This window comes from Heptranchias perlo, chromosome X (assembly GCF_035084215.1).
Source record: "Heptranchias perlo isolate sHepPer1 chromosome X, sHepPer1.hap1, whole genome shotgun sequence".
Taxonomy (NCBI): Eukaryota; Metazoa; Chordata; class Chondrichthyes; order Hexanchiformes; family Hexanchidae; genus Heptranchias; species Heptranchias perlo.
Window position 1 is genome coordinate 5,134,167 of NC_090370.1, and position 15,778 is coordinate 5,149,944.

Sequence of the window (15,778 nt, forward strand, 5' to 3'; positions counted from 1 at the left end):
TTTGTAAGTGCCTTGGGATTTTTTTATTCGTTCGTGGGATGTGGGCGTCGCTGGCGAGGCCGCCATTTATTGCCCATCCCTAATTGCCCTTGAGAAGGTGGTGGTGAGCCGCCGCCTTGAACCGCTGCAGTCCGTGTGGTGAAGGTTCTCCCACAGTGCTGTTAGGAAGGGAGTTCCAGGATTTTGACCCAGCGACGACGAAGGAACGGCGATATATTTCCAAGTCGGGATGGTGTGTGACTTGGAGGGGAACATGCAGGTGGTGTTGTTCCCATGTGCCTGCTGCCCTTGTCCTTCTAGGTGGTAGAGGTCGCGGGTTTGGGAGTTGCTGTCGAAGAAGCCTTGCTGCGGTGCATCCTGTGGATGGTACACACTGCAGCCACTGTGCGCCGGTGGTGAAGGGGGTGAATGTTTAGGGTGGTGGATGGGGTGCCAATCAAGCGGGTTGCTTTGTCCTGGATGTTGTCGAGCTTCTTGAGTTTTGTTGGAGCTGCACTCATCCAAGCAATTGGAGAGTATTCCATCACACTCCTGACTTGTGCCTTGTAGATGGTGGAAAGGCTTTGGGGAGTCAGGAGGTGAGTCACTCACTGCAGAATACCCAGCCTTTGACCTGCTCTTGTAGCCACAGTATTGATATGGCTGGTCCAGTTAAGTTTCTGTTCAATGGTGGGGGATTCGGTGATGGTAATGCCGTTGAATGTCAAGGGGGAGATGGTTAGTCTCTCTTGTTGGAGATGGTCATTGCCTGGCACTTGTCTGGCGCAAATATTACTTGCCACTTATCAGCCCAAGCCTGGATGTTGTCCAGGCCTTGCTGCATACGGGCTTGGACTGTTTCATTATTTGAGGGGTTGCGAATGGAACTGAACACTGTGCAATCGTCAGCGAACATCCCCATTTCTGACCTTATGATGGAGGGAAGGTCATTGATGAAGCAGCTGAAGATGGTTGGGCCTAGGACACTGCCCTGAGGAACTCCTGCAGCAATGCCCTGGAGCTGAGATGATTGGCCTCCAACAACCACTACCATCTTCCTTTGTGCTAGGTATGACTCCAGCCACTGGAGAGTTTTCCCCCTGATTCCCATTGACTTCAATTTTACTAGGACTCCTTGGTGCCACACTCAGTCAAATGCTGCCTTGATGTCAAGGGCAGTCACTCTCTCCTCACCTCTGGAATTCAGCTCTTTTGTCCATGTTTGGACCAAGGCTGTAATGAGGTCTGGAGCAGAGTGGTCCTGGCGGAACCCAAACTGAGCATCGGTGAGCAGGTTATTGGTGAGTAAGTGCCGCTTGATAGCACTGTCGATGACACCTTCCATCACTTTACTGATGATTGAGAGTAGACTGATGGGGCGGTAATTGGCCGGATTAGATTTGTCCTGCTTTTTGTGGACAGGACATACCTGGGCAATTTTCCACATTGTTTGGTAGATGCCAGTGGTGTTGCTGTACTGGAACAGCTTGGCTAGAGGCGCAGCTGGTTCTGGAGCACAAGTCTTCAGCACTACAACCGGGATGTTGTCGGGGCCCATAGCCTTTGCTGTATCCAGTGCACTCAGCCGTTTCTTAATATCATGTGGAGTGAATCGAATTGGCTGAAGACTTGCTTCTGTGATGGTGGGGATATCGGGAGGAGGCCGAGATGGATCATCCACTCGGCACTTCTGGCTGAAGATGGTTGCAAACGCTTCAGCCTTGTCTTTTGCACTCACGTGCTGGACTCAGCCATCATTGAGGATGGGGATGTTTGCAGAGCCGCCTCCTCCAGTTAGTTTAATTGTCCACCACCATTCACGACTGGATGTGGCAGGTTTTACTACAATAAAGTTGCTATATAAATGCATGTTGTTCATCTATCAGTAACCTGTTTGCTTATTGAATAAGTTCTCAGCTAAATTCTAGTTGCCTGCTCATCTTAATAAATGTTGTTAAACATTGAATATTTGTTGGGGAGGAGGGAGAGTATTTTCAGTGTAAAATATCCATCCACCACCACCCCCCCCCCCCCCCCCCCCCCCCAAAAAAATCAGGGAGCGGGTTTAAATGATATTCATGAGCAGGCCTCGCAGCATCCAGTGAGGCAAGCTCATTGTTCTGCTAGCACATGATATGGGTCTCGTTCCCAATGGTTATTTAGCTGGGATTGCTGAATTGGCCCTGTTGTGAATTACAACTAGCATATCAAATTACCTGCTGACACTACCTAGTGTGTTTTTTAAAAAAAATCAACTGTGGAAGATTCATAATTTTGGATCTACTTTGCATCAAGGACCCTCTGATGCCAGTTTTGGATGCATCAGTGTGTCCATAGAAAAATTTGGAAACTGCATCTCAATCCATGATTTAAATGCTGATCATGAGGCACCCGAGGCTTGAAAAGTAACTGCACAGCAATATCTGGTCATTTAAGGAAAGTGTAATCATTATGCAATTATATTTCTGGGCAATGTATTGATATTCTTCAAGATTTTAACTCTATAGGCAACTTGATTTTTGCCACCAAGCCCTTACATCCTTACTGTGTGTGTTTAGTCATATCCTGCTGCCTGATCACACCCATAACAAATACAAGAACTTTTATAATATGTAAACCAATTTCAATAAGGATTTAGGTGCAATGAAGTCTCTTGCTGCTTTCAAAATCAATCGGCATATGTTTCTCTTATGGAACACTTCCAGAAACTACCTTTTTGTAAACTTCTAACACACCCATGACCCTGTACAGTTCTCTAATTCTACCTCATAACTCAAACTTTCAGAATTCACAATATCCCCCCACCTCCAGTTTTCTCCCCCTGCGTGAGCTTGGAAAATCAGTGCTGGCAGGCTGTTCACTCTTATGGGACATCATAGCTAACCCCAAACCTGCCCTTGCCTGAAATTCATACACACACATTTTCTAGCAAGGGTTAATGGATGGTGATCTGGAGGGGAATACTGGCTGACTGCAGTTTTCTTTCCCTCTTATTCCCCCCCCCCCCTTCTCCCTAGTTCAATTGCATTGAGACCAATTCATAGTGGCCCAACCAGGCCCTGCACAGGCCAAAGTTTGAACCAGGGACCTTCCTGCAATGTATTCATTGCAAATAGATTGTCTTTTGCCCAATCTGTTTTCAAACTGGTGTTTGGTAACCAATGTTTATTGTGATGAGTTGGAAGGTAAAAAACATTGCTTTGTAAGTTATTTTCTCTTTTCTCATTTCCCTACACACTCCATTTTGCACCATTCAGGTGGGAAGGTGACCTGTTCCCAGTATCTACCAGTCCAACTTTTGAACTAGCCACCAGTTTGGCTCACTTAACCTCAATAACCCTGCTGCAATTAGGAACTTGTCATATGGAGAATTGCAAGGGAGAGCTCACATTTTAACATTCCAGCATTCTGTGGAATTGTGCTACTGGTCTTCCTTCCAATGATGATTTGAACTTTTGATGTGCTTCTATCATTTTGAAATTACAATGGCTGTTCAAATATTTGTGCAGAAGTATCCCTGATTCGTTATTTCTTGCATTTTCCAATCAATACCTTTTGAGGCTCCCACTTGAGCCATACACGACCATAAGACTGCATTTGATGCCCGCCGCCATATCCCATTGCATAGCCTATTGTTCAAGATGGTGAGTAGAGAGCAGTAGATCCCCAGGTGAATCTGCAAGCAATATGATATCATCTGTGGAAAAAGTGTACTGCAGTACTTTTAGAAGTGCCTGGAACAGATACTCTGAGGCCATCCCATATGACACCATCCACCGCATGAAGACATCAAATAGGGTGGACAGCCTTGCATCACTCTTATTTCAAGAGATAGATTCAGTGACTCTCTCATCTAAACGAACACAGATCTTGGACCTGGAGTACGTATCCCAGATAAAACCATAGAAACATACAAAATAGGAGCAGGAGTAGGCTATTAGGCCCTTCGAGCCTGCTCCGCCATTCAATATGATCATGGCTGATCCTCTACCTCAATACCATATTCCCGCTCTCTCCCCATACCCCTTGATGCCTTTTGTGTCTAGAATACCCCTTGATGCCAAGATTTGGCCTTGTACATCCCAGAGCTTCCAGCTTCATCATGAGAGCCCCACGAGAGACTGGGTTGAAAGCCTTACAAAAATCAATGGAAACCGTACCTATGATCTACCTGGACCACAGGAAATACTTTATCATAAAATTTAGTAAATAAGTATAATGTTAAAACAAACTTGTACAGCCTATATACACAGGGATTTAGCAACTGGTCCATGTTTCTGCTTCACCCAACTGAAAGGTCAATGGAAAATTTCCATTAGTTTTTAAGGTTTTTTTTGATGCATAAATGAGAAAATTAACCATTGACTGTTAACCAGTACAATAGCATTTGGTGATTTTGATTGTCATTTAGCACATGATGAGATTGTTAGTTGCAGTCTGGTAACTTGAGTGCATCATACAGAAAAACCCTGTGTGGCCTAGAGGTGAAGTATTACCCTGAAACCTGTCATTCTGTGGAAATTAGGAAAGTACTTGATATTATATGACTGTCATCCGTTTATGGAGGAAACTTCAGTAATCTACTGTGACCATGAGAATCAATTGTATTTGTGGTGATTTATTGTGGGTTCAATTTGAAATCTCAGTTTAACCTAGCAAATGACGAGGATGAGATTTTTTGTAACAGGGTGAACCACTAATTGTATTTTGCACTGAATAACTGATTACATTTAGACCATTTGGAGCCACTTTTGCTTAAATAGATTTTATTCTCGAATGTTGCAAAAGTCACTGAATAAGAGGTTACCTCTGCATTAGCATTCCACTGGATCGCTCCGCAGGTCTCTGGTCGATGCACGGCTTTTTGACCTTTGAGAGCTTTGGTGACATTGTTATAGAGCTACAGAACAAAGGCGAAAATGTACAGTACTTTTTGCAATACTCCATGATTATATTTCTAGGACAAAGAGCAGTAATAATTGTATTCCACAATATAGTAATTAATAAAATCAAGAGCCAAAATTCAATCATTAAATCTCCACAAAGGTTGAAGTCTTCATTTTTTTTTAATCTTAGCGTGCTGGAGACAGATTGCATCTGTCACACTTAACATTTTTCCACAACTTAAAGGCCATTGTAACTCCTCCTTCCACCTGAGTTCATTTGCTTTGTTGTATAACTCTTAAAGATACCTGTAATTTGTGGCTATCTGCTCCTGGTCATTGCTAAGCAACAGGTGCACCTGGGCTTAGACAGTCTATTTCTCAAATGTCATGTGATTTACATGAAAATGAAACTTAAACTGATTGGAAGGGCAGGGCTACACTGGAAATACTGACTGACATTTTGAGAATGTATTTTTTTTTCTGTGAAAATTCACCGTGCAATGGGTTATAGCAGCTTCATGGAGTTCTGCAGAGCAGTGGGATTCAGGTTTGATTTCCCCCGGGCGGGGGAGAATTGTAACCTGGCTGTTCTACTCCCAATAGCGCCAGACTCTAGAACAACACAGATGGAAGCCCAGAAGTAGATTGTCCACCTTGTTTGTTGCAGTAAGTGCCAAGTCTGGGGAAACCGGAAGGGGCAAAAAAAAAGAGCAAAAGACGTACCCTGCAAATTCGCCACTAGTACAACAAAGATTTTTTTTTTGTTTCTATTGCACAGAATGATCTCATTTAATACGATAACTTAACAGAATAAATCGGTGTTTTATGGGAAGGGCATAGAGAAATGAAAACAGAAAAATGATTTGTGAATAGAGACATAAAGGGTAAATTCAAGCTCCCATTAGATAGAATGTTTATCTAACTGGGCAGGTGGCCAAATAATGCACCAGTTTCAAAATCACCAGTTTGTTTTGATATTGGGTTCCCCTGTTGGCTTAGTACCATAGTGGTTGGTTTGATCTGTGTCAGTCACGCCCCTTGCCAGCTGTGCTTATCTGGGGAATATAGTTTTCTTGTGCTTCCTTTTGATGAAGGAACAAAAACTGCAATAGTCATTATGAAACTAAATAAGAATCAGGATAAGGAGAGAAAATGTACATAAAGATTATTTTGCAGTTCTTAGACTCAACTTTATAATACAGAAACATTATCTTAAGGAGAGGAGGGAAGAAAACTGGAAATCAAGAACATTTTAAAAAAATTATTATTCATTCTCAGGATGTGGGTGTCGCTGGCCAGGCGACATTTATTGCCTATCTCTAGTTGCCCTGAGAAGGAACGTAGGAACAGGAGTAGGCCATTCAGCCTGGTGGTGGTGGGCTTTCTTCTTGAACAACTGGTAGCGTATTGATACTTGCTAGGCCACTTCAGAGTCAACCACTTTGGTGTGGGACTGGAGTTACATATAGGCCAGACTGGGTAAGGATGGCGGCTTTCCTTCCCTAAAGGACATTGGTGAACCAGTTGGGTTTTACGACACCCAAGTTTGATATCATTCCGGTGAATCTGCGCAGTACCCCCTCCAAGGCCAATAAATCCTTGAGATTGAGTGCCCAAAACTGAACACAGTTCTCCAGATGGGGTCTGACCGTGGCTCTGTACAGCTGAAGCATAACTTCCTCTTTGTATTGTAGCCCCCTCGAGATAAAGGCCAACATTCCATTAGCCCTTTTGATTACTTTTTGTACCGGTGCACTAGTTTTTGGTGATTCATGTACCTGGACACTCAAATCCCTTTTGCTCCTCCACAGTTCCTAGTGTCTCACCGTTAAGAAAATATTCTGATTTGTCTCTGTTAGATTCACACTTCCCCATATTGAACTCTATCTGCCACAATTTTGTCCATTCGTTTAATCTATCTGTTCCTTTGCAACTTTCTGCTCCCATGTACACAACTCCTAACTTGGTGTCATCTGTAATCTTGGGTATACAACTCTCAATTCCTTCATCGAAGTCATTGAGAGAGAGAGAGAGAGAGAGATATATATATATATATATATATATATATATATATATATATATATATGGTGAAAATCTAAGGCCCGAGTACAGATCCTTCGAGAATAACACTTGTCACGTCATGCCAATCAGTACATTCCTTTTATCCCTACTGCTTCCTACCTCCAAACGAATTACCAACCCATTTCACAAGGTTCCCTCTAATTCCGTGCATGCTCATTTTTGCTAATAATCTCTTGTGTGGAACCTTATCAAATACCTTCTGGAAGTCCATGCAGACAACATCCATAGACACGCCCCTTATCCACCATGTTAGTGACCTTGTCAAAAAAAATTCAACTAGACTAGTCAGACATAGCCTGCCCTTCACAAATCCATACTGACTCTCTGATCAGCTTATACTTATTCAAATGCTCAGCTACCCTGTCCCTGATAGATTCCAGTAAATTCCCCACAACTGATGTTAAACTGACAGGTCTGTAGTTTCCTGGTTTCTTCCTCCCTTCTTAAATAATGGAGTGACATTTGCAGTTTTCCCATCCAGTGGTGCAATTCCCGAATCTAGGGAGTGTTGGAAAATTATGAGTAGCGCATGTACAATTTCCTCACCTATTTCTTTTAATATTCTGGGATGGAAGCCATCAGGTCCTGGAGATTTGTCTATCCTACGTCCCATTAGTGTTCTCCATTACCATTTTAAAACTTGTATTAAATCCCTCCCCTTGACTTATTTTTAGATCCCCTTGTACTGCTGGTTTTTTATTGTCTTCCTGAAGTATTCATTTTAAAAGTCTGCCATTTCCTTATTATCCATTATAGTCTCGCCTCATGATAGTGATACATTACTATGCATGGTATTAATTCCAAACTTAACAAGATTTTTTTCTGTGTGTGTGATTTGATATATCTATATATTCGATTACCAAAATAATTGGTTGGCAGAGCCCTACGTATTCTAACGGGTTAAATAAATAAACTAGCTGTAAATGTAATGGTTTAAAAGTTCAGTTTGATAGTTTCAGTTGCCCATATAGAATGTACATTAAGCTTTTCATTCCCTGACAACTTTTTCCTTCAGAACTGAGATTTCCTTGTGCGCTCTCATGAAATGCATGATATTCTGCCTTACTTACTCGCCTTTGATGATACATTCACATATACTGAACATGCAGTTACCCTGTAATTAGAATCATAGAATGGTTACAGCACAGAAGGAGGCCATTCGGCCCATTGAGCCCGTGCCGGCTCTCTGCAAGAGCAATCTAGCTAGTCCCACTTCCCTGCTCTTTCGCCGTAAGCCTGCAAATTTTTTCCCTTCAAGTACTTATCCAATTCCCTTTTGAAAGCCACAATTGAATCTACCTCCACTGCCCTTTCAGGCAGCGCATTCCAGATCATAACCATTAGCTGCATAAAAAAGTTCTTCCTCATGTCGCCTTTGGTTCTTTTGCCAATCACCATAAATCTGTGTCCTCTGGTTCTCGACCCTTCCATCAATGGGAAGAGTTTCTCTCTACTCTGATTAGACCTCACGATTTTGTACACTTCTATCAAATCTCCTCTCAACTTTCTCTGCTCTAAGGAGAACAACCCCAGCTTCTCCGGCCTATCCACGTAAATTAAAGGGTTACAGTTGAAAAGCAATGGCAAAGATTTCAATATTCTCAACAAATATACATCCCATTAAGAAATAAAAACTCCACGGGAAAAGTGATCCACCCGTGGCTAACTAAAGAAGTTAAGGAGAGTATTAGATTGAAAGAAGAGGCCTATAATGCTGCCAAGAGGAGTAATAAGCCTGGGGATTGGGAGAGTTTTAGAAACCAACAAAGGATGACCAAAAAATTGATGATGAGGGAGAAAATAGAATATAAAAGTAAACCAGCAGGAAATATAAAAATGGATTGTAAGTGCTTCTACAAGTATGTAAAAAGGAAGAGAGTAGCAAAAGTAAACGTTGGTCCCTTAGAGGCTGAGACAGGAGAAATTATAATGGGGAATCAGGAAATGGCAGATGTGTTAAACCAATATTTTGTATCTGTCTTAACAGTAGAAGGCACAAAAAGCATACCAAAAATAGTGGGGAACCAAGGGGTAAATGAGAGTAAGGAACTTAAAACAATTAATATCACTGGAGAAAAAGTACTGGAGAAACTAATGACACTAAAAGCCGACAAATCCCCTGGACCTGATGGCCTACATCCAAGGGTTCTAAAAGAGGTGGCTGCAGAGATAGTAAATGCATTGGTTATAATCTTCCAAAATTCTCTAGATTCTGGAACAGTCCTGGTGGACTGGAAGGTAGCAAATGTTACCCCGCTATTCAAGAAGGGAGGAAGAGAGAAAACAGGGAACTACAGGCCAGTTAGCCTGATATCGGTCGTCTTCCATTATTAAGGAAGTGGTAACAGGGCACATGGAAATCATAATATGATTAGGCAGCGTCAACATGGTTTTATGAAAGGGAAATCATGTTTGACAAATTTATTAGCGTTTTTTTAGGATGTAACTAGCAGGGTAGATAAAGGAGAACCAGTGGATGTAGTATATTTGGATTTTCAAAAGGCATTCAATAAGGTGCCACATAAAAGGTTGTTACACAAGGTAAGGGCTCATGGGGTTGGGGGTAATATATTAGCATGGATAGAGGATTGGTTAAAGGACAGAAAGCAGAGATAAATGGGTCATTCTCAGGTTGGCAGGCTGTAACTAGTGGGGTGCCGCAAGGATCGGTGCTTGGGCCTCAGCTATTTACAATCTATATTAATGACTTAGATGGAGGGACCGAGTGTAATGTATCCAAATTTGCTGATGATACAAAGCTAGGTGGGAAAGTAAGCTGCGAGGAGGACACAGAGTCTGCAAAGGGATATAGACAGGTTAAGTGAGTGGGCAAGAAGGTGGCAGATGGAGTATAATGTGGAGAAATGTGAAGTTATTCACTTTGGTAGGAAGAATAGAAAAACAGAACATTTTTTAAATGAGAAACTATTAAATGTTGGTGTTCAGAGACTTGGGTGTCCTCGTACAAGAAACACAAAGTTGGCATGCAGGTACAGCAGGCAATTAGGAAGGCAAATGGCATGTTGGCCTTTATTGCAAGGGGGTTGGAGTACAAGAGTAATGAAGTCTTACTACAGTTGTTACAGGGCTTTGGTGAGACCTCACCTGGAGTACTGCATACAGTTTTGGTCTCCTTATCTAAGGAAGGATATACTTGCCTTAGAGGCGGTGCAACGAAGGATCACTAGATTAATTCCTGGGATGAGAGGGTTGTCCTATGAAGAGAGGTTGAGTAGAATGGGCTTATACTCTCTCTGGAGTTTCGAAGAATGAGAAGTGATCTCATTGAAATATATAAGATTAGGAGGGGGCTTGACAGGGTAGATGCTGAGAGATTGTTTCCCCTGGCTAGAGAGTCTAGAACTAGAGGGCATAGTCGCAGGATAAGGGGTCAGCCATTCAAGACTGAGATGAGGAGGAATTTCCACATGCAGAAGGTTGTGAATCTTTGGAATTCTCTACCCCAGAGGACTGTGGATGCTGAGTCATTGAATATATTCAAGCTGAGATGGATAGATTTTTGGACTCCAGGGGAATCAAGGGATATGGGGATCGGGCAGGAAAGTGGAGTTGAGGTTGAAGATCAGCCATGATCTGATTGAATGGCGGAGCAGGCTCGAGGTATGGCCTACTCCTCCTATTTCTTATATTCTTATGTAACTGAATTAATTGCATATTATCTGTCAATCTCCATTAATGTTACAAAACACTTTCAGTAGCTTTTTGTGATTCGATTACAGCCTTTAAATCACTCTAATCCACTGTACTGCAGTATCTTCAACTATCAATTAAACACAGAAATGAAGATGGAAATATTGCAATCATACATCAAAATCTGGAACACTAATAAAACAGAACATTTACTGGACTTCTGTCAACTCTTAATTAATATTACTGATGAGAAACATTTTTATCCACTTAACAGAAGAACTGTAGCCCTCAGAGGTTCAAAAGTAATTGTTTTGCTGGTGTTAAAAACCTTCTACCTCTGTCGATAGGACGGCAGCGGAAAATGACTAAACCAGCCAACTCACAAAAGGGAGTGATTTTATTCACATAATATTAACATTTAGGTGATGGATGCTTTTTCATTTTGCTGTTTGTCACCTTTCCTCTTTTGGATTGCAGCCTTATAACAGCTCTTTCTGACCCATGCAGTAAATCATGCAGTAAACTTGTGTCAATTACTGGTGGATAGCACCCACGTGGCACAAAGGAAATTGCAAATTAGTAGGTTGCAGGGTATGGGAGAAAGTGATCTTAATATCAAATGATTTAAAATGGTTTGATATCCATTCCTACATTTTTATGTTGAGATTTCCGATTTTTTTAAGAACTCCTCTATTGCAAATCAGTGTTGCACAGTTTGTGTGTGTGCGCGTGTGCATGTGCATGCTCCTCTGGAGTGAAAATCAGCTAGCGGTGCACAATACCATCATCTGACCATATGAAAGAATTGAATACTTTTGATTTTTCAAGCTTTGTACACTGAGGTAACATCCATGTGCCCCAAGTGGTCACTCTTGTGTGGGCCTAAATGGTAATTGTAGCTATTCAACCAAAGAGGGGCTCCACAATCGAGCCAGCTTCCACAAGTGCACTTCCAGCTGGATAGCAATTGGGAGTAAAATTGCCATTGGCCATGTGCTAACTGGAGAACAAAGCCTTAATGTAAAAAGATCCATTAGTGGTGCACATTATATTTAATGTGTTTCAAAGATTAAACAACTGCCTTTGAAAGCTGGACTGAAGATTAAGATTACACCAAAGGGGTGGAAATTTCACTGGGCACAGCTGTAACTGGGTCAGTTAGATACTAGCATCAGTTTTCTGGCTAGCAGAAGAACACCTATTAAATCATTTCGATCCAAGCTTCGACACTGAAACTGATCACATGATATTAATTTAATATGTGACATAGTGTAATTGGCATCTAATTAAGGACACTTAACTATACTAGTCTATTTGCATAGTTGCATTGATGTCCTATTTTGATGTGCTAAGGAGTGGGAGGAGATGTGTTTGTGTTGTAATTCCTTTGTGAATGGCCTTTCATCTCAGCAACCGGAACTGGATTTAAAACTAGGTCCCAGAGATGTAAATGTGACCCCTCTCTTCTGGCTTCTATGGTAATAAAAAAAACACTGAAGCAGTAGGCATTGCTGTTCTGAAACCAGGGTTAAACCATGTTAGGACAGAATAGAGGAAGTAAAAACAGAAAATGCTGGAAAAGCTCAGCAAATGAGGCAGCATCTGTGGAGAAAGAAACAGTTAACATTTCAGGTCGAAGATCTTTCGTCAGAACTGGAAGATGTTAAAGTTTTTAAGCACGGGAAAGGGGGGAGGGAGCGGAGGGGAGGAAGAACAAAAGGGAAGGTCTGTGGTGGGGTGGAGGGCAGGAGTGATTAAATGACAAAAGGGATGATGGTACAAGGCAAAGGGGGTGTTAATGGGACAAGTAAAGAAATGAAAGATGGGTCTAGAGGAGCTGTCTGGAAAAAATGGGAGCAGTGGTTATGATCTGAAGTTGTTGAAATCAATATAGAGTCCGGAAGGTTGTAAAGTACCGAAACGAAAGATGAGGTGCTGTTCCTCGCGCTTACATTGAGCTTCATTGGAACAGTGTAAGAGGTTGAGGTTAGAGTGGGATGAGGAATTAAAATGGCAAGCGTCCGGCAGGTCAGGGTCACGCTTGCCGACAGAGCAGAGGTGTTCAGCAAAATGATCACCCAATCTGCGTTTGGTCTCCCCAACGAAGAGGAGAATAGAGGAAGCGTTCTTACTCTTTTTGTAATCTGAGCTATGCTATAACTGACCTGCAAGTGTTTAATACTGACACTGCATGCTAAAGGTGTTCCATTGATCAGCAAAAACATCATTAACTATGAGCCCAAAATTCACCAAAAAAAAATCCACAGCCTTTTCTGGGTAGCAGTAGATCAGCTATTAAATCATTTTGATCCAAGCTTAGACACTGAAACTGATCATATGACACTAATTTGATGGTTGTCATGTTCTGGATTCTGTTTTCTATTGATTTGTGCCTGTTTATATGCATGCTGTCTAGTGCTTTTGGCATTTTATCCCTTTTATTTACATTCCACAAAATCTATGTAATTTTCTGACATGGTACGGTTAATTGCTGGATCAGACACTGCATTTCTGAGAACTTATCAATTAAAATAGCAGTGTGGTCAATGTGAGGGTTTGCTGACTGTTGCTAAGCCCATAGTTCATAGGAAATGGGTGTGCATGGGAATATTTGGGTGTTGCCTGTTTCAGTATACTGGTGTGTCGCAGTTACAGATTAGTTTACCCTTTCAAAACTCGAGGAACTCTTAGCATTAAAGCATTTAATTTAAAGCTGCTGGAGATCTGTGTGTGAGATCCTAACATGCTTGTGCACATCCCCAAAGGAAAAAGAAAATTGAAGTAAAAAGGAATACCTTTTGGATAGAATATTATTTTGTTCTCCAACCGATTTTTCTATGATCATTAAGAGGAGCGGGTAGGAGTTGTTTTGAGAAGTCCAATATAGCAAGGTCTTTAAATTTCATGGCTCCACAGATCTCCTGTAGACGCCTTAACTATGGGGATTCGGTTCTTGTGTGAATAGTGACACTTTACAACAGTTAGATCGTCAGCAAAGTAACTAAAATGCAAAACTCAGCACAACATAAATGGGAATACAGATATGGTGTATTGTGTTTACAATTTTTAGAAATTATTATAATAACTACATAAGCATGTTATCTCACTTCTTCTCAGCACCCGACCCCAGCCCATTATTTTCTCCCAGGCTCCAGCCTTCACCACCTCCTCCTACCCAGTTCCAAGTTTCTCAACTACCTGTGCACATTACAGTAGCTACTAGATGGCCCCCGTATCCGTCTGCAACCCATTACTTGTTGGCTGCCATCTTGCTGTATGCCCAGTGGTTTTAAAGAAAGAACAATAGGCAAAGGACCAGTTGAGTAAATCAGTGAAGCAACATGTGTCAGAGGCATACCGAGAATGTGAGCAAGATGTACAAAAGGGCAAACAGAGGAAAGGAGTTACAGAAACCGAAGGAGTGAGAGAGTCCTATTAATGAAGGCATGTCGATGAAAGAAAATTTACTGGAGGCATTTTTGTTTTGGTTATCCAGCTGTCTGACGTGTGGAAACCCATCACTGTATTCAAGTCTCCAAATTAGAAAAATTCACATGGATGGAGTTTCTGTTTGTCCCGTATGGATTTCGTACCCTCTCTCCATGGAGACATGCCCCACTTACCCAAGTTCAGAGAGCTTAGATACAGCTTGGCAGAGCCGAGGCTTGGGAACCCCCAAGGGTGCTGCTGGAGTTTAACCAGCTAAAACCGTGCAACCTACTAGCAGGCTCCATTAGTAGGCTAGACTGGCTAATCAATCATCAACAGTACCCTCAAACACTGCAGATGTGCCTGAATCAGCTTACCAAGTCCACCAAAGAGAACTTCTACTCTCGGGCATATCATTCTGAGGCCACCTTGACCCCAAGGAGTCATTAGATAGAGGCATACAGAGAGGGAGAAAGAAAGAGGCAGCTAGAAAGGTTGGAATACAAACCAACTGAACAGGTGTGGAAACAATTAACAAATGGAAATGAGAAGAGAAACAATTACATGAACATGAATTGGCAGATTGTTGTTCAGATATATGGTACGGTAGCATAGTGGTTATGTTACTGGACTAGTAATCCAGAGGCCTGGACTAATAATCCAGAGTCATGAGTTCAAATCCTGCCAAGGCAGCTGAGGAATTTAAATTCAATTAAAATAAAATCTGGAATTTAAAAAAAACTAGTATCAGTAATGGTGGCCATGAAACTACCGGATTGTCGTAAAAACCTATCTGGTTCACTAATGTCCTTTAGGGAAGGAAACCTGCCGTTCTTACCCGGTCTGGCCTAAATGTGACTCCAGACCCACAGCAATAGGGTTGATTCTTAATCGCCCTCTGAAATGGCCTAGCAAGCCACTCAGTTGTTGTCACCACCACCTTCTCGAGGGCAATTAGGGATGGGCAACAAATACTGGCTTTGCCAGCAACGCCCATATCCCATGAACAATTTTTTTTTTTAAATTCTGGTGATGAACTATTTGAGCTTTGGAGTCAACTAATCTCACTAGGGAGAAGAGCAGCAATGAGGAATGTGTACTGGTAACCAGCCCGTATTCTATTTCCATGACATTTTTTGTAATGTTCTCTGGTACTCAGAGGTACTTGCCTCCATATTAAGAGTGCCCATCCTTTCTTGTGCCAGAAGGAAGAGTTTCACATTGCAGAGGTTACTATACTCCAGTACCATCGTAAAATTCTAACCTCACTTTTCTTCTCCACTCAAAGCACATTAACTAATATTTTATGACTGTGTTTTGAATGTTGCTATCATTTGAGCACCCCAGAATTCTAATGCCAGATTAATTTTTTTGATGGTATTAACACTTTGCCAGATTTTATTTTCCCATGTGGATGAGATTACAGCTATTTAGCATATAAGTAATGGAGACTAATGGGTGAATGGAGCATTGTAGTAGTGAGTCTGTTCTGCCCTCATTAAATGTTGAGGAACAAAAAAACCTTTGTCACTTTAAAAACCTATGCCACATGTTGGTTTTACATTTGATACCAGCAATGTGTTTTTCACCACCTTTGGCAGATTTTTGTCACTGTTGATGTGAAGCAGAATAATAAGAATCTGAAAAATGCTGTCAGTCTGGGGATGAAAGGTTATCTTGGCCTTCAGGAATTGTCATATAGCTCTTTATATCCGTTGGGTCAGTTGACAAGCAAATACTATATTTGTACA

The 15,778-nt window shown here is 41.7% G+C and overlaps 1 protein-coding gene across 2 annotated transcripts in view; it reads left to right on the forward strand.

Moving 5' to 3' along the window:
• The window catches only part of LOC137307187 (spermatogenesis-associated serine-rich protein 2-like), a 92,456-nt gene that overhangs the window by 55,875 nt on the left and 20,803 nt on the right, over positions 1–15,778 (forward strand). The window lies entirely within an intron of this gene.